The sequence below is a fragment of the Schistocerca piceifrons genome, unplaced genomic scaffold (assembly GCF_021461385.2).
Source record: "Schistocerca piceifrons isolate TAMUIC-IGC-003096 unplaced genomic scaffold, iqSchPice1.1 HiC_scaffold_538, whole genome shotgun sequence".
NCBI classification, from domain to species: Eukaryota; Metazoa; Arthropoda; class Insecta; order Orthoptera; family Acrididae; genus Schistocerca; species Schistocerca piceifrons.
The window spans coordinates 703150-718711 of NW_025728775.1; the positions used below are offsets into that span (position 1 = coordinate 703150).

At 52.2% G+C, this 15562-nt stretch overlaps 38 non-coding genes across 38 annotated transcripts; 26 read left to right on the forward strand and 12 right to left on the reverse strand.

The window, feature by feature from the left end:
- Positions 1–1534: 1534 nt before the first annotated feature.
- Positions 1535–1607, forward strand: Trnav-cac. Its single transcript has one exon. It is a non-coding gene; the product is annotated as a tRNA-Val (tRNA).
- Positions 1608–1765: 158 nt separating this feature from the next.
- On the forward strand, positions 1766–1838 carry Trnav-aac. The gene has a single exon. It is a non-coding gene; the product is annotated as a tRNA-Val (tRNA).
- Positions 1839–2032: 194 nt separating this feature from the next.
- Trnap-agg lies at positions 2033–2104 on the reverse strand. The gene has a single exon. It is a non-coding gene; the product is annotated as a tRNA-Pro (tRNA).
- A 402-nt stretch (positions 2105–2506) lies between these two features.
- Trnav-cac lies at positions 2507–2579 on the forward strand. The gene has a single exon. It is a non-coding gene; the product is annotated as a tRNA-Val (tRNA).
- A 158-nt stretch (positions 2580–2737) lies between these two features.
- Positions 2738–2810, forward strand: Trnav-aac. The gene has a single exon. It is a non-coding gene; the product is annotated as a tRNA-Val (tRNA).
- Positions 2811–3004: 194 nt separating this feature from the next.
- Trnap-agg lies at positions 3005–3076 on the reverse strand. Its single transcript has one exon. It is a non-coding gene; the product is annotated as a tRNA-Pro (tRNA).
- Positions 3077–3478: 402 nt separating this feature from the next.
- On the forward strand, positions 3479–3551 carry Trnav-cac. Its single transcript has one exon. It is a non-coding gene; the product is annotated as a tRNA-Val (tRNA).
- Positions 3552–3709: 158 nt separating this feature from the next.
- Positions 3710–3782, forward strand: Trnav-aac. Its single transcript has one exon. It is a non-coding gene; the product is annotated as a tRNA-Val (tRNA).
- Positions 3783–3976: 194 nt separating this feature from the next.
- On the reverse strand, positions 3977–4048 carry Trnap-agg. Its single transcript has one exon. It is a non-coding gene; the product is annotated as a tRNA-Pro (tRNA).
- A 402-nt stretch (positions 4049–4450) lies between these two features.
- Positions 4451–4523, forward strand: Trnav-cac. The gene has a single exon. It is a non-coding gene; the product is annotated as a tRNA-Val (tRNA).
- Positions 4524–4681: 158 nt separating this feature from the next.
- On the forward strand, positions 4682–4754 carry Trnav-aac. The gene has a single exon. It is a non-coding gene; the product is annotated as a tRNA-Val (tRNA).
- Positions 4755–4948: 194 nt separating this feature from the next.
- Trnap-agg lies at positions 4949–5020 on the reverse strand. The gene has a single exon. It is a non-coding gene; the product is annotated as a tRNA-Pro (tRNA).
- Positions 5021–5422: 402 nt separating this feature from the next.
- Trnav-cac lies at positions 5423–5495 on the forward strand. The gene has a single exon. It is a non-coding gene; the product is annotated as a tRNA-Val (tRNA).
- Positions 5496–5653: 158 nt separating this feature from the next.
- On the forward strand, positions 5654–5726 carry Trnav-aac. Its single transcript has one exon. It is a non-coding gene; the product is annotated as a tRNA-Val (tRNA).
- Positions 5727–5920: 194 nt separating this feature from the next.
- On the reverse strand, positions 5921–5992 carry Trnap-agg. Its single transcript has one exon. It is a non-coding gene; the product is annotated as a tRNA-Pro (tRNA).
- Positions 5993–6394: 402 nt separating this feature from the next.
- Positions 6395–6467, forward strand: Trnav-cac. Its single transcript has one exon. It is a non-coding gene; the product is annotated as a tRNA-Val (tRNA).
- A 158-nt stretch (positions 6468–6625) lies between these two features.
- Trnav-aac lies at positions 6626–6698 on the forward strand. Its single transcript has one exon. It is a non-coding gene; the product is annotated as a tRNA-Val (tRNA).
- A 194-nt stretch (positions 6699–6892) lies between these two features.
- On the reverse strand, positions 6893–6964 carry Trnap-agg. The gene has a single exon. It is a non-coding gene; the product is annotated as a tRNA-Pro (tRNA).
- Positions 6965–7366: 402 nt separating this feature from the next.
- Trnav-cac lies at positions 7367–7439 on the forward strand. Its single transcript has one exon. It is a non-coding gene; the product is annotated as a tRNA-Val (tRNA).
- Positions 7440–7597: 158 nt separating this feature from the next.
- On the forward strand, positions 7598–7670 carry Trnav-aac. The gene has a single exon. It is a non-coding gene; the product is annotated as a tRNA-Val (tRNA).
- A 194-nt stretch (positions 7671–7864) lies between these two features.
- On the reverse strand, positions 7865–7936 carry Trnap-agg. Its single transcript has one exon. It is a non-coding gene; the product is annotated as a tRNA-Pro (tRNA).
- A 402-nt stretch (positions 7937–8338) lies between these two features.
- Positions 8339–8411, forward strand: Trnav-cac. The gene has a single exon. It is a non-coding gene; the product is annotated as a tRNA-Val (tRNA).
- Positions 8412–8569: 158 nt separating this feature from the next.
- On the forward strand, positions 8570–8642 carry Trnav-aac. The gene has a single exon. It is a non-coding gene; the product is annotated as a tRNA-Val (tRNA).
- Positions 8643–8836: 194 nt separating this feature from the next.
- On the reverse strand, positions 8837–8908 carry Trnap-agg. The gene has a single exon. It is a non-coding gene; the product is annotated as a tRNA-Pro (tRNA).
- Positions 8909–9310: 402 nt separating this feature from the next.
- Trnav-cac lies at positions 9311–9383 on the forward strand. The gene has a single exon. It is a non-coding gene; the product is annotated as a tRNA-Val (tRNA).
- A 158-nt stretch (positions 9384–9541) lies between these two features.
- On the forward strand, positions 9542–9614 carry Trnav-aac. The gene has a single exon. It is a non-coding gene; the product is annotated as a tRNA-Val (tRNA).
- A 194-nt stretch (positions 9615–9808) lies between these two features.
- On the reverse strand, positions 9809–9880 carry Trnap-agg. Its single transcript has one exon. It is a non-coding gene; the product is annotated as a tRNA-Pro (tRNA).
- Positions 9881–10282: 402 nt separating this feature from the next.
- Trnav-cac lies at positions 10283–10355 on the forward strand. The gene has a single exon. It is a non-coding gene; the product is annotated as a tRNA-Val (tRNA).
- A 158-nt stretch (positions 10356–10513) lies between these two features.
- On the forward strand, positions 10514–10586 carry Trnav-aac. The gene has a single exon. It is a non-coding gene; the product is annotated as a tRNA-Val (tRNA).
- A 194-nt stretch (positions 10587–10780) lies between these two features.
- Positions 10781–10852, reverse strand: Trnap-agg. The gene has a single exon. It is a non-coding gene; the product is annotated as a tRNA-Pro (tRNA).
- A 402-nt stretch (positions 10853–11254) lies between these two features.
- Trnav-cac lies at positions 11255–11327 on the forward strand. Its single transcript has one exon. It is a non-coding gene; the product is annotated as a tRNA-Val (tRNA).
- Positions 11328–11485: 158 nt separating this feature from the next.
- Positions 11486–11558, forward strand: Trnav-aac. Its single transcript has one exon. It is a non-coding gene; the product is annotated as a tRNA-Val (tRNA).
- A 194-nt stretch (positions 11559–11752) lies between these two features.
- Positions 11753–11824, reverse strand: Trnap-agg. Its single transcript has one exon. It is a non-coding gene; the product is annotated as a tRNA-Pro (tRNA).
- A 402-nt stretch (positions 11825–12226) lies between these two features.
- On the forward strand, positions 12227–12299 carry Trnav-cac. The gene has a single exon. It is a non-coding gene; the product is annotated as a tRNA-Val (tRNA).
- A 158-nt stretch (positions 12300–12457) lies between these two features.
- On the forward strand, positions 12458–12530 carry Trnav-aac. Its single transcript has one exon. It is a non-coding gene; the product is annotated as a tRNA-Val (tRNA).
- Positions 12531–12724: 194 nt separating this feature from the next.
- Trnap-agg lies at positions 12725–12796 on the reverse strand. Its single transcript has one exon. It is a non-coding gene; the product is annotated as a tRNA-Pro (tRNA).
- A 402-nt stretch (positions 12797–13198) lies between these two features.
- Positions 13199–13271, forward strand: Trnav-cac. Its single transcript has one exon. It is a non-coding gene; the product is annotated as a tRNA-Val (tRNA).
- Positions 13272–13429: 158 nt separating this feature from the next.
- Trnav-aac lies at positions 13430–13502 on the forward strand. The gene has a single exon. It is a non-coding gene; the product is annotated as a tRNA-Val (tRNA).
- The last annotated feature ends 2060 nt before the right edge of the window (positions 13503–15562 follow it).

Below are 15562 nucleotides of genomic sequence, written 5' to 3' on the forward strand. Positions count from 1 at the left end.
GCAGGGAGCAGCTACAGTACACAGTGGCTCGGAGGATGCCGGTCGCTCGGACTGGGGCATCTCAGGGAGATCCTCATCCGTACTATTTCCATCGTGTGGGCGACGCCTCTTATTATTCAAAAGTGGCACACCCACCTGAGGGACAGACGGAACAACATCAGATTTAGCACGCAAAGGAGGAAATTCTGTGTCAGGGTTGCGCAAAACCTGTGGCGGGGCGCTACTACCACTGGACTGTGCTACTCCAAGAGCAGAACCACCTGCAACGAGGTCAGCGACCGTTAACTTGCGACGCTGTTCGAGAGAATTTTTTAAAACAAAAACTCTCCGCGGACAGTCGGTACGCACGTGACCACTTTCATTGCACAAAAAACAGGTGCCAACCTGACCACTATATGTTACATGGACACGATATCCACCGATCTGCAGGTGAGATGGAATATTCTGCTTAACGTGCATTTCGACTGAACGAATACCACTGTAACATTGCAGGCGATGTTGGCTTGACCAGCGTTCAAGGCGAATGCTCTTTACATCACCATACTTCTGTAGACCCTCCTTAAGATAGACATTATCCACCTCCGGTGGAAGGTTGTAAACACGAACATTGGTATACGTGATGGAAGCATTGGAAAGCAGCACGGTACTTACAGAATCATCCCGATGCCGAAAGAGAACTTGATGACCATATTTAGAAAGAATTTTATCAACCTGAAGTGGGTCCATAAACTTAACAAAGAAAACATACAGTTCGGTATCAAAATAAGCAGTGTGCACCTGATCCGAATGAACACCAAAGGTATCTACCAACCAATCATGAATCTCAAGAGAACTAGGTTGCACATGGCGGGTTGACTTGTCAAAAGCAAAACTAACTGTAGCCTGACGAGGAATAACCTGGGACGACATGTTCAAAATATGCGGTCGAAACCGCTACACAAAAAACACTGAAATAAGGACAGAAAGTAACACAAGGTACGAAACAACGACGGAGAAATACTCTCAGAAGTTGCAACACAACACGTAACAAAAGCGATAGTCCACTATACGTAACGCTACGGCGGAGCGGAAGACTAGGCACGTCCACACTGCACGGCGTCTAAAGCGGAACTGACCCCTAGACCAACGAGCCCCGTGACACGGCGAATGCTAATTATTCCAGTCCCTCGATGTCGTCCAGGGTGCCCTGGAAGTCTCGTGTACGCTGGCGGGATGGGGGCGGTGCGAATTCCCGCGGTCGACGGCCTTCCTGGGCTACTGGTACCTTCATGTAGAGCTGCCGCTGGGCTCGCACTGCCTGCTGCTGAGAAAGTGATTGCTTTTGCTGATATGACTTGCAATAACGACTGCGCGAAACGCCGCTATCTCGTTAGGGGTGCTACGGCAGACACCCTCTCGAGCACCCCGAAGACTTCTTGAGCCCTCGGCTGTGATGGGTTCCAGGCTGACAAAAGAACTGTCGTGTGTGCATTCGCGGACGAGAGAAAGTCTGAGGCAAGTTCGAGTGAACAAGGATGGACTCCTGGGGTCCGTCGTTTCCGTAGTGTAGCGGTTATCACGTCTGCTTCACACGCAGAAGGTCCCCGGTTCGATCCCGGGCGGGAACAGTATTTTCCTGCCTATGTCGTATTGTCCTCCAATGAGCCACGTCGCGTGTGGATCTGCTGCATGTCCCTTCGTTTTGCAAGTACCACATTTATTGAATTTTTTAGTTACGATGGCAACATCACTACAAGTTGTCTGTGAAGTAAGGTGCACACAAGCAGTTTCCGTGGTGTAGCGGTTATCACGTCTGCCTAACACGCAGAAGGTCCCCGGTTCGATCCCGGGCGGAAATACTTTTTCATCACTTTAAGCAAGACGTACTAACATGCATCTGCTACCATCTGTACCCGAAACCTTCGTAATCGCCTTCACGCGTCGGACCCGAGTGTCAATTGCTCACATCGAATAAGAAATTCATTTGATATTGACGGCGAGCTTTTTGCGCTGACTCAGCCACTGACGTGCGATCAGTTTGCACAAAACGCTAGGGCTCGTCCGGGATTTGAACCCGGGACCTCCTGCACCCTAAGCAGGAATCATACCCCTAGACCAACGAGCCCTGTGACACGGCGAATGCCAATTATTCCAGTCCCTCGATGTCGTCCAGGGTGCCCTGGAAGTCTCGTGTACGCTGGCGGGATGGGGGCGGTGCGAATTCCCGCGGTCGGCGGCCTTCCTGGGCTACTGGTACCTTCATGTAGAGCTGCCGCTGGGCTCGCACTGCCTGCTGCTGAGAAAGTGATTGCTTTTGCTGATATGACTTGCAATAACGACTGCGCGAAACGCCGCTATCTCGTTAGGGGTGCTACGGCAGACACCCTCTCGAGCACCCCGAAGACTTCTTGAGCCCTCGGCTGTGATGGGTTCCAGGCTGACAAAAGAACTGTCGTGTGTGCATTCGCGGACGAGAGAAAGTCTGAGGCAAGTTCGAGTGAACAAGGATGGACTCCTGGGGTCCGTCGTTTCCGTAGTGTAGCGGTTATCACGTCTGCTTCACACGCAGAAGGTCCCCGGTTCGATCCCGGGCGGGAACAGTATTTTCCTGCCTATGTCGTATTGTCCTCCAATGAGCCACGTCGTGTGTGGATCTGCTGCATGTCCCTTCGTTTTGCAAGTACCACATTTATTGAATTTTTTAGTTACGATGGCAACATCACTACAAGTTGTCTGTGAAGTAAGGTGCACACAAGCAGTTTCCGTGGTGTAGCGGTTATCACGTCTGCCTAACACGCAGAAGGTCCCCGGTTCGATCCCGGGCGGAAACACTTTTTCATCACTTTAAGCAAGACGTACTAACATGCATCTGCTACCATCTGTACCCGAAACCTTCGTAATCGCCTTCACGCGTCGGACCCGAGTGTCAATTGCTCACATCGAATAAGAAATTCATTTGATATTGACGGCGAGCTTTTTGCGCTGACTCAGCCACTGACGTGCGATCAGTTTGCACAAAACGCTAGGGCTCGTCCGGGATTTGAACCCGGGACCTCCTGCACCCTAAGCAGGAATCATAACCCTAGACCAACGAGCCCTGTGACACGGCGAATGCCAATTATTCCAGTCCCTCGATGTCGTCCAGGGTGCCCTGGAAGTCTCGTGTACGCTGGCGGGATGGGGGCGGTGCGAATTCCCGCGGTCGGCGGCCTTCCTGGGCTACTGGTACCTTCATGTAGAGCTGCCGCTGGGCTCGCACTGCCTGCTGCTGAGAAAGTGATTGCTTTTGCTGATATGACTTGCAATAACGACTGCGCGAAACGCCGCTATCTCGTTAGGGGTGCTACGGCAGACACCCTCTCCAGCACCCCGAAGACTTCTTGAGCCCTCGGCTGTGATGGGTTCCAGGCTGACAAAAGAACTGTCGTGTGTGCATTCGCGGACGAGAGAAAGTCTGAGGCAAGTTCGAGTGAACAAGGATGGACTCCTGGGGTCCGTCGTTTCCGTAGTGTAGCGGTTATCACGTCTGCTTCACACGCAGAAGGTCCCCGGTTCGATCCCGGGCGGGAACAGTATTTTCCTGCCTATGTCGTATTGTCCTCCAATGAGCCACGTCGTGTGTGGATCTGCTGCATGTCCCTTCGTTTTGCAAGTACCACATTTATTGAATTTTTTAGTTACGATGGCAACATCACTACAAGTTGTCTGTGAAGTAAGGTGCACACAAGCAGTTTCCGTGGTGTAGCGGTTATCACGTCTGCCTAACACGCAGAAGGTCCCCGGTTCGATCCCGGGCGGAAACACTTTTTCATCACTTTAAGCAAGACGTACTAACATGCATCTGCTACCATCTGTACCCGAAACCTTCGTAATCGCCTTCACGCGTCGGACCCGAGTGTCAATTGCTCACATCGAATAAGAAATTCATTTGATATTGACGGCGAGCTTTTTGCGCTGACTCAGCCACTGACGTGCGATCAGTTTGCACAAAACGCTAGGGCTCGTCCGGGATTTGAACCCGGGACCTCCTGCACCCTAAGCAGGAATCATACCCCTAGACCAACGAGCCCTGTGACACGGCGAATGCCAATTATTCCAGTCCCTCGATGTCGTCCAGGGTGCCCTGGAAGTCTCGTGTACGCTGGCGGGATGGGGGCGGTGCGAATTCCCGCGGTCGGCGGCCTTCCTGGGCTACTGGTACCTTCATGTAGAGCTGCCGCTGGGCTCGCACTGCCTGCTGCTGAGAAAGTGATTGCTTTTGCTGATATGACTTGCAATAACGACTGCGCGAAACGCCGCTATCTCGTTAGGGGTGCTACGGCAGACACCCTCTCGAGCACCCCGAAGACTTCTTGAGCCCTCGGCTGTGATGGGTTCCAGGCTGACAAAAGAACTGTCGTGTGTGCATTCGCGGACGAGAGAAAGTCTGAGGCAAGTTCGAGTGAACAAGGATGGACTCCTGGGGTCCGTCGTTTCCGTAGTGTAGCGGTTATCACGTCTGCTTCACACGCAGAAGGTCCCCGGTTCGATCCCGGGCGGGAACAGTATTTTCCTGCCTATGTCGTATTGTCCTCCAATGAGCCACGTCGTGTGTGGATCTGCTGCATGTCCCTTCGTTTTGCAAGTACCACATTTATTGAATTTTTTAGTTACGATGGCAACATCACTACAAGTTGTCTGTGAAGTAAGGTGCACACAAGCAGTTTCCGTGGTGTAGCGGTTATCACGTCTGTCTAACACGCAGAAGGTCCCCGGTTCGATCCCGGGCGGAAACACTTTTTCATCACTTTAAGCAAGACGTACTAACATGCATCTGCTACCATCTGTACCCGAAACCTTCGTAATCGCCTTCACGCGTCGGACCCGAGTGTCAATTGCTCACATCGAATAAGAAATTCATTTGATATTGACGGCGAGCTTTTTGCGCTGACTCAGCCACTGACGTGCGATCAGTTTGCACAAAACGCTAGGGCTCGTCCGGGATTTGAACCCGGGACCTCCTGCACCCTAAGCAGGAATCATACCCCTAGACCAACGAGCCCTGTGACACGGCGAATGCCAATTATTCCAGTCCCTCGATGTCGTCCAGGGTGCCCTGGAAGTCTCGTGTACGCTGGCGGGATGGGGGCGGTGCGAATTCCCGCGGTCGGCGGCCTTCCTGGGCTACTGGTACCTTCATGTAGAGCTGCCGCTGGGCTCGCACTGCCTGCTGCTGAGAAAGTGATTGCTTTTGCTGATATGACTTGCAATAACGACTGCGCGAAACGCCGCTATCTCGTTAGGGGTGCTACGGCAGACACCCTCTCGAGCACCCCGAAGACTTCTTGAGCCCTCGGCTGTGATGGGTTCCAGGCTGACAAAAGAACTGTCGTGTGTGCATTCGCGGACGAGAGAAAGTCTGAGGCAAGTTCGAGTGAACAAGGATGGACTCCTGGGGTCCGTCGTTTCCGTAGTGTAGCGGTTATCACGTCTGCTTCACACGCAGAAGGTCCCCGGTTCGATCCCGGGCGGGAACAGTATTTTCCTGCCTATGTCGTATTGTCCTCCAATGAGCCACGTCGTGTGTGGATCTGCTGCATGTCCCTTCGTTTTGCAAGTACCACATTTATTGAATTTTTTAGTTACGATGGCAACATCACTACAAGTTGTCTGTGAAGTAAGGTGCACACAAGCAGTTTCCGTGGTGTAGCGGTTATCACGTCTGCCTAACACGCAGAAGGTCCCCGGTTCGATCCCGGGCGGAAACACTTTTTCATCACTTTAAGCAAGACGTACTAACATGCATCTGCTACCATCTGTACCCGAAACCTTCGTAATCGCCTTCACGCGTCGGACCCGAGTGTCAATTGCTCACATCGAATAAGAAATTCATTTGATATTGACGGCGAGCTTTTTGCGCTGACTCAGCCACTGACGTGCGATCAGTTTGCACAAAACGCTAGGGCTCGTCCGGGATTTGAACCCGGGACCTCCTGCACCCTAAGCAGGAATCATACCCCTAGACCAACGAGCCCTGTGACACGGCGAATGCCAATTATTCCAGTCCCTCGATGTCGTCCAGGGTGCCCTGGAAGTCTCGTGTACGCTGGCGGGATGGGGGCGGTGCGAATTCCCGCGGTCGGCGGCCTTCCTGGGCTACTGGTACCTTCATGTAGAGCTGCCGCTGGGCTCGCACTGCCTGCTGCTGAGAAAGTGATTGCTTTTGCTGATATGACTTGCAATAACGACTGCGCGAAACGCCGCTATCTCGTTAGGGGTGCTACGGCAGACACCCTCTCGAGCACCCCGAAGACTTCTTGAGCCCTCGGCTGTGATGGGTTCCAGGCTGACAAAAGAACTGTCGTGTGTGCATTCGCGGACGAGAGAAAGTCTGAGGCAAGTTCGAGTGAACAAGGATGGACTCCTGGGGTCCGTCGTTTCCGTAGTGTAGCGGTTATCACGTCTGCTTCACACGCAGAAGGTCCCCGGTTCGATCCCGGGCGGGAACAGTATTTTCCTGCCTATGTCGTATTGTCCTCCAATGAGCCACGTCGTGTGTGGATCTGCTGCATGTCCCTTCGTTTTGCAAGTACCACATTTATTGAATTTTTTAGTTACGATGGCAACATCACTACAAGTTGTCTGTGAAGTAAGGTGCACACAAGCAGTTTCCGTGGTGTAGCGGTTATCACGTCTGCCTAACACGCGGAAGGTCCCCGGTTCGATCCCGGGCGGAAACACTTTTTCATCACTTTAAGCAAGACGTACTAACATGCATCTGCTACCATCTGTACCCGAAACCTTCGTAATCACCTTCACGCGTGGGACCCGAGTGTCAATTGCTCACATCGAATAAGAAATTCATTTGATATTGACGGCGAGCTTTTTGCGCTGACTCAGCCACTGACGTGCGATCAGTTTGCACAAAACGCTAGGGCTCGTCCGGGATTTGAACCCGGGACCTCCTGCACCCTAAGCAGGAATCATACCCCTAGACCAACGAGCCCCGTGACACGGCGAATGCTAATTATTCCAGTCCCTCGATGTCGTCCAGGGTGCCCTGGAAGTCTCGTGTACGCTGGCGGGATGGGGGCGGTGCGAATTCCCGCGGTCGACGGCCTTCCTGGGCTACTGGTACCTTCATGTAGAGCTGCCGCTGGGCTCGCACTGCCTGCTGCTGAGAAAGTGATTGCTTTTGCTGATATGACTTGCAATAACGACTGCGCGAAACGCCGCTATCTCGTTAGGGGTGCTACGGCAGACACCCTCTCGAGCACCCCGAAGACTTCTTGAGCCCTCGGCTGTGATGGGTTCCAGGCTGACAAAAGAACTGTCGTGTGTGCATTCGCGGACGAGAGAAAGTCTGAGGCAAGTTCGAGTGAACAAGGATGGACTCCTGGGGTCCGTCGTTTCCGTAGTGTAGCGGTTATCACGTCTGCTTCACACGCAGAAGGTCCCCGGTTCGATCCCGGGCGGGAACAGTATTTTCCTGCCTATGTCGTATTGTCCTCCAATGAGCCACGTCGTGTGTGGATCTGCTGCATGTCCCTTCGTTTTGCAAGTACCACATTTATTGAATTTTTTAGTTACGATGGCAACATCACTACAAGTTGTCTGTGAAGTAAGGTGCACACAAGCAGTTTCCGTGGTGTAGCGGTTATCACGTCTGCCTAACACGCAGAAGGTCCCCGGTTCGATCCCGGGCGGAAACACTTTTTCATCACTTTAAGCAAGACGTACTAACATGCATCTGCTACCATCTGTACCCGAAACCTTCGTAATCGCCTTCACGCGTCGGACCCGAGTGTCAATTGCTCACATCGAATAAGAAATTCATTTGATATTGACGGCGAGCTTTTTGCGCTGACTCAGCCACTGACGTGCGATCAGTTTGCACAAAACGCTAGGGCTCGTCCGGGATTTGAACCCGGGACCTCCTGCACCCTAAGCAGGAATCATACCCCTAGACCAACGAGCCCTGTGACACGGCGAATGCCAATTATTCCAGTCCCTCGATGTCGTCCAGGGTGCCCTGGAAGTCTCGTGTACGCTGGCGGGATGGGGGCGGTGCGAATTCCCGCGGTCGGCGGCCTTCCTGGGCTACTGGTACCTTCATGTAGAGCTGCCGCTGGGCTCGCACTGCCTGCTGCTGAGAAAGTGATTGCTTTTGCTGATATGACTTGCAATAACGACTGCGCGAAACGCCGCTATCTCGTTAGGGGTGCTACGGCAGACACCCTCTCGAGCACCCCGAAGACTTCTTGAGCCCTCGGCTGTGATGGGTTCCAGGCTGACAAAAGAACTGTCGTGTGTGCATTCGCGGACGAGAGAAAGTCTGAGGCAAGTTCGAGTGAACAAGGATGGACTCCTGGGGTCCGTCGTTTCCGTAGTGTAGCGGTTATCACGTCTGCTTCACACGCAGAAGGTCCCCGGTTCGATCCCGGGCGGGAACAGTATCTTCCTGCCTATGTCGTATTGTCCTCCAATGAGCCACGTCGTGTGTGGATCTGCTGCATGTCCCTTCGTTTTGCAAGTACCACATTTATTGAATTTTTTAGTTACGATGGCAACATCACTACAAGTTGTCTGTGAAGTAAGGTGCACACAAGCAGTTTCCGTGGTGTAGCGGTTATCACGTCTGCCTAACACGCAGAAGGTCCCCGGTTCGATCCCGGGCGGAAACACTTTTTCATCACTTTAAGCAAGACGTACTAACATGCATCTGCTACCATCTGTACCCGAAACCTTCGTAATCGCCTTCACGCGTCGGACCCGAGTGTCAATTGCTCACATCGAATAAGAAATTCATTTGATATTGACGGCGAGCTTTTTGCGCTGACTCAGCCACTGACGTGCGATCAGTTTGCACAAAACGCTAGGGCTCGTCCGGGATTTGAACCCGGGACCTCCTGCACCCTAAGCAGGAATCATACCCCTAGACCAACGAGCCCTGTGACACGGCGAATGCCAATTATTCCAGTCCCTCGATGTCGTCCAGGGTGCCCTGGAAGTCTCGTGTACGCTGGCGGGATGGGGGCGGTGCGAATTCCCGCGGTCGGCGGCCTTCCTGGGCTACTGGTACCTTCATGTAGAGCTGCCGCTGGGCTCGCACTGCCTGCTGCTGAGAAAGTGATTGCTTTTGCTGATATGACTTGCAATAACGACTGCGCGAAACGCCGCTATCTCGTTAGGGGTGCTACGGCAGACACCCTCTCGAGCACCCCGAAGACTTCTTGAGCCCTCGGCTGTGATGGGTTCCAGGCTGACAAAAGAACTGTCGTGTGTGCATTCGCGGACGAGAGAAAGTCTGAGGCAAGTTCGAGTGAACAAGGATGGACTCCTGGGGTCCGTCGTTTCCGTAGTGTAGCGGTTATCACGTCTGCTTCACACGCAGAAGGTCCCCGGTTCGATCCCGGGCGGGAACAGTATTTTCCTGCCTATGTCGTATTGTCCTCCAATGAGCCACGTCGTGTGTGGATCTGCTGCATGTCCCTTCGTTTTGCAAGTACCACATTTATTGAATTTTTTAGTTACGATGGCAACATCACTACAAGTTGTCTGTGAAGTAAGGTGCACACAAGCAGTTTCCGTGGTGTAGCGGTTATCACGTCTGCCTAACACGCAGAAGGTCCCCGGTTCGATCCCGGGCGGAAACACTTTTTCATCACTTTAAGCAAGACGTACTAACATGCATCTGCTACCATCTGTACCCGAAACCTTCGTAATCGCCTTCACGCGTCGGACCCGAGTGTCAATTGCTCACATCGAATAAGAAATTCATTTGATATTGACGGCGAGCTTTTTGCGCTGACTCAGCCACTGACGTGCGATCAGTTTGCACAAAACGCTAGGGCTCGTCCGGGATTTGAACCCGGGACCTCCTGCACCCTAAGCAGGAATCATACCCCTAGACCAACGAGCCCTGTGACACGGCGAATGCCAATTATTCCAGTCCCTCGATGTCGTCCAGGGTGCCCTGGAAGTCTCGTGTACGCTGGCGGGATGGGGGCGGTGCGAATTCCCGCGGTCGGCGGCCTTCCTGGGCTACTGGTACCTTCATGTAGAGCTGCCGCTGGGCTCGCACTGCCTGCTGCTGAGAAAGTGATTGCTTTTGCTGATATGACTTGCAATAACGACTGCGCGAAACGCCGCTATCTCGTTAGGGGTGCTACGGCAGACACCCTCTCGAGCACCCCGAAGACTTCTTGAGCCCTCGGCTGTGATGGGTTCCAGGCTGACAAAAGAACTGTCGTGTGTGCATTCGCGGACGAGAGAAAGTCTGAGGCAAGTTCGAGTGAACAAGGATGGACTCCTGGGGTCCGTCGTTTCCGTAGTGTAGCGGTTATCACGTCTGCTTCACACGCAGAAGGTCCCCGGTTCGATCCCGGGCGGGAACAGTATTTTCCTGCCTATGTCGTATTGTCCTCCAATGAGCCACGTCGTGTGTGGATCTGCTGCATGTCCCTTCGTTTTGCAAGTACCACATTTATTGAATTTTTTAGTTACGATGGCAACATCACTACAAGTTGTCTGTGAAGTAAGGTGCACACAAGCAGTTTCCGTGGTGTAGCGGTTATCACGTCTGTCTAACACGCAGAAGGTCCCCGGTTCGATCCCGGGCGGAAACACTTTTTCATCACTTTAAGCAAGACGTACTAACATGCATCTGCTACCATCTGTACCCGAAACCTTCGTAATCGCCTTCACGCGTCGGACCCGAGTGTCAATTGCTCACATCGAATAAGAAATTCATTTGATATTGACGGCGAGCTTTTTGCGCTGACTCAGCCACTGACGTGCGATCAGTTTGCACAAAACGCTAGGGCTCGTCCGGGATTTGAACCCGGGACCTCCTGCACCCTAAGCAGGAATCATACCCCTAGACCAACGAGCCCTGTGACACGGCGAATGCCAATTATTCCAGTCCCTCGATGTCGTCCAGGGTGCCCTGGAAGTCTCGTGTACGCTGGCGGGATGGGGGCGGTGCGAATTCCCGCGGTCGGCGGCCTTCCTGGGCTACTGGTACCTTCATGTAGAGCTGCCGCTGGGCTCGCACTGCCTGCTGCTGAGAAAGTGATTGCTTTTGCTGATATGACTTGCAATAACGACTGCGCGAAACGCCGCTATCTCGTTAGGGGTGCTACGGCAGACACCCTCTCGAGCACCCCGAAGACTTCTTGAGCCCTCGGCTGTGATGGGTTCCAGGCTGACAAAAGAACTGTCGTGTGTGCATTCGCGGACGAGAGAAAGTCTGAGGCAAGTTCGAGTGAACAAGGATGGACTCCTGAGGTCCGTCGTTTCCGTAGTGTAGCGGTTATCACGTCTGCTTCACACGCAGAAGGTCCCCGGTTCGATCCCGGGCGGGAACAGTATTTTCCTGCCTATGTCGTATTGTCCTCCAATGAGCCACGTCGTGTGTGGATCTGCTGCATGTCCCTTCGTTTTGCAAGTACCACATTTATTGAATTTTTTAGTTACGATGGCAACATCACTACAAGTTGTCTGTGAAGTAAGGTGCACACAAGCAGTTTCCGTGGTGTAGCGGTTATCACGTCTGCCTAACACGCAGAAGGTCCCCGGTTCGATCCCGGGCGGAAACACTTTTTCATCACTTTAAGCAAGACGTACTAACATGCATCTGCTACCATCTGTACCCGAAACCTTCGTAATCGCCTTCACGCGTCGGACCCGAGTGTCAATTGCTCACATCGAATAAGAAATTCATTTGATATTGACGGCGAGCTTTTTGCGCTGACTCAGCCACTGACGTGCGATCAGTTTGCACAAAACGCTAGGGCTCGTCCGGGATTTGAACCCGGGACCTCCTGCACCCTAAGCAGGAATCATACCCCTAGACCAACGAGCCCTGTGACACGGCGAATGCCAATTATTCCAGTCCCTCGATGTCGTCCAGGGTGCCCTGGAAGTCTCGTGTACGCTGGCGGGATGGGGGCGGTGCGAATTCCCGCGGTCGGCGGCCTTCCTGGGCTACTGGTACCTTCATGTAGAGCTGCCGCTGGGCTCGCACTGCCTGCTGCTGAGAAAGTGATTGCTTTTGCTGATATGACTTGCAATAACGACTGCGCGAAACGCCGCTATCTCGTTAGGGGTGCTACGGCAGACACCCTCTCGAGCACCCCGAAGACTTCTTGAGCCCTCGGCTGTGATGGGTTCCAGGCTGACAAAAGAACTGTCGTGTGTGCATTCGCGGACGAGAGAAAGTCTGAGGCAAGTTCGAGTGAACAAGGATGGACTCCTGGGGTCCGTCGTTTCCGTAGTGTAGCGGTTATCACGTCTGCTTCACACGCAGAAGGTCCCCGGTTCGATCCCGGGCGAGAACAGTATTTTCCTGCCTATGTCGTATTGTCCTCCAATGAGCCACGTCGTGTGTGGATCTGCTGCATGTCCCTTCGTTTTGCAAGTACCACATTTATTGAATTTTTTAGTTACGATGGCAACATCACTACAAGTTGTCTGTGAAGTAAGGTGCACACAAGCAGTTTCCGTGGTGTAGCGGTTATCACGTCTGCCTAACACGCAGAAGGTCCCCGGTTCGATCCCGGGCGGAAACACTTTTTCATCACTTTAAGCAAGACGTACTAACATGCATCTGCTACCATCTGTACCCGAAACCTTCGTAATCGCCTTCACGCGTCGGACCCGAGTGTCAATTGCTCACATCGAATAAGAAATTCATTTGATATTGACGGCGAGCTTTTTGCGCTGACTCAGCCACTGACGTGCGATCAGTTTGCACAAAACGCTAGGGCTCGTCCGGGATTTGAACCCGGGACCTCCTGCACCCTAAGCAGGAATCATACCCCTAGACCAACGAGCCCTGTGACACGGCGAATGCCAATTATTCCAGTCCCTCGATGTCGTCCAGGGTGCCCTGGAAGTCTCGTGTACGCTGGCGGGATGGGGGCGGTGCGAATTCCCGCGGTCGGCGGCCTTCCTGGGCTACTGGTACCTTCATGTAGAGCTGCCGCTGGGCTCGCACTGCCTGCTGCTGAGAAAGTGATTGCTTTTGCTGATATGACTTGCAATAACGACTGCGCGAAACGCCGCTATCTCGTTAGGGGTGCTACGGCAGACACCCTCTCGAGCACCCCGAAGACTTCTTGAGCCCTCGGCTGTGATGGGTTCCAGGCTGACAAAAGAACTGTCGTGTGTGCATTCGCGGACGAGAGAAAGTCTGAGGCAAGTTCGAGTGAACAAGGATGGACTCCTGGGGTCCGTCGTTTCCGTAGTGTAGCGGTTATCACGTCTGCTTCACACGCAGAAGGTCCCCGGTTCGATCCCGGGCGGGAACAGTATTTTCCTGCCTATGTCGTATTGTCCTCCAATGAGCCACGTCGTGTGTGGATCTGCTGCATGTCCCTTCGTTTTGCAAGTACCACATTTATTGAATTTTTTAGTTACGATGGCAACATCACTACAAGTTGTCTGTGAAGTAAGGTGCACACAAGCAGTTTCCGTGGTGTAGCGGTTATCACGTCTGCCTAACACGCAGAAGGTCCCCGGTTCGATCCCGGGCGGAAACACTTTTTCATCACTTTAAGCAAGACGTACTAACATGCATCTGCTACCATCTGTACCCGAAACCTTCGTAATCGCCTTCACGCGTCGGACCCGAGTGTCAATTGCTCACATCGAATAAGAAATTCATTTGATATTGACGGCGAGCTTTTTGCGCTGACTCAGCCACTGACGTGCGATCAGTTTGCACAAAACGCTAGGGCTCGTCCGGGATTTGAACCCGGGACCTCCTGCACCCTAAGCAGGAATCATACCCCTTTTTTTTTTTTTTTTTTTTTTTTTTTTTTTGGGCCTCCCTTCTCCCCACATAGCCCATCCAATCGCTCGCCTTTTCTGCCTTCGTCGGCTAGCTTCTACGCTTTAAATTTATTAGATTATTATTTTTTTTTTTTTTTTTTTTTTTTTTTTTTTTTTTTTTGTGGAAATGGTAGAACATAAAGTAAATGAAAACAAAAGGGATGAGTGGCTTCGACTCATGAATGCCATCTCCGAGAAGAAATCCTCTGTATGTGCCGCCTCCATCGGCATTGTGGTTGTTCGTGATTTTTCTCAAATTACCTTTGGCAACCGTACCTTAGTGGCCCTCTTACGTCGGAAAACTGTAAGGTCGGCTTCTCGGGTTGCAATGTGTTCACTCCGTTGCGAGTTCGTCCTGTTGCATCGTGTGGTCCCTTCTCTTTACTGTCCTGTCTTGTCGACTCTTAGCTTTACACCCGCCAATTCTGTGGGGGATCCGTGATCGCTTTGATGAGAAAATTTGCGTATTCCTGTTTATAATGTGGAAGTTTGCGAAGTCCATCGTGCTGTGTTTGTAAATATGTCGAAAAGTCTCCAATGCTACGTTCTGAGTTTGTAATAATATAGTAGATTGCTTGTCCTTTCAGCCAGTTTACGGCATTTCGTTTCGTGGTAGGGTAGAGGTCATCGTCCGGTAGAAGTAGACTCTTAAGGGTGATGGCTTGAGGGGACGTGCGTTGTAGAAATGCCAAGAGGTTTCTAACCGCTTTCCAGATGTCATGCGCCGTACCGCATACGAATGTGTGTTCATCAGTATCTTGCACGTTACAGGTTGCACAAAGGGAAGTATCAGCCAAATGTATCGAATGTAATCGGGAAGTCGTGGGAAGTTTCCTATTGACCACGTAATACCACAATGCTCTCACTCCCGTTGGCAAATGTGGATGATGAACACTTCTCCATACACGTGGCCAGACTGCCTCGGGGTACTTAACTTCAATACTGTTTCGAGCGTGTGTCGTGAGCAAATATTTGTACACTGCTCGCACTGTGACTATTTGTTCCTCAGGCATTCCCAGGCGGATGTAGCTATAGTCAAGCAAAAATTGCTTGATATGATGAAGGTCGTCTGGTATGTGATGAACATCCACAGGCGCGTCAAGATTAGCCGGCTTTATTTCGTTCAATAGAAAAGTGGTGATACTATTGGGCGAATTCTTCCATCTGCTAAATGTAGAACTGACGTACAGGGCCCGTGTCTTCGTATAGACGTCGGTGAGGTTGAGACCACCTGACGCCGACGGTAGAGTCAACGTAGAATACTTGACTTTGAAAATGTGGCCGCGGCTGACAAAGTGGCCGAAGACAGCTAACAATCTGCTTGCCATCGGGAGGGGTAGCGGAAGTACGCGTGCCACATAGTTAATTTTTGAGACGAGATAAATGTTCACCAAGGCCACGCGTTGTATTTCGTCCAGCGACCTGAGGGTATGTTGACGTATGCTCGCGCGCACTGTATTTAGCAAATCTTTGTAATTGATTGCAATCGTGCGTCGGATGTCACGAGTAAATTTCACTCCCAAGCACTTCATGACCGTGATCACCTTGATCTGTCCAGGAATAGGGGCCTTCAATCCGCGACCGATGTTCAGGACACCAGACTTCATTACATTCAACTGAGCCCCCGCCGCCTTCCTATACTGCTCTACTATGTCCATCGCCGTCTGTATCTCAGACGTGGTTCGCACAAGAAAGGCCACATCATCCGCGTAGGCGCGGCATACAAACTTGTGACCATACATCAGGACACCCTGGAGGTGTGAGGTCA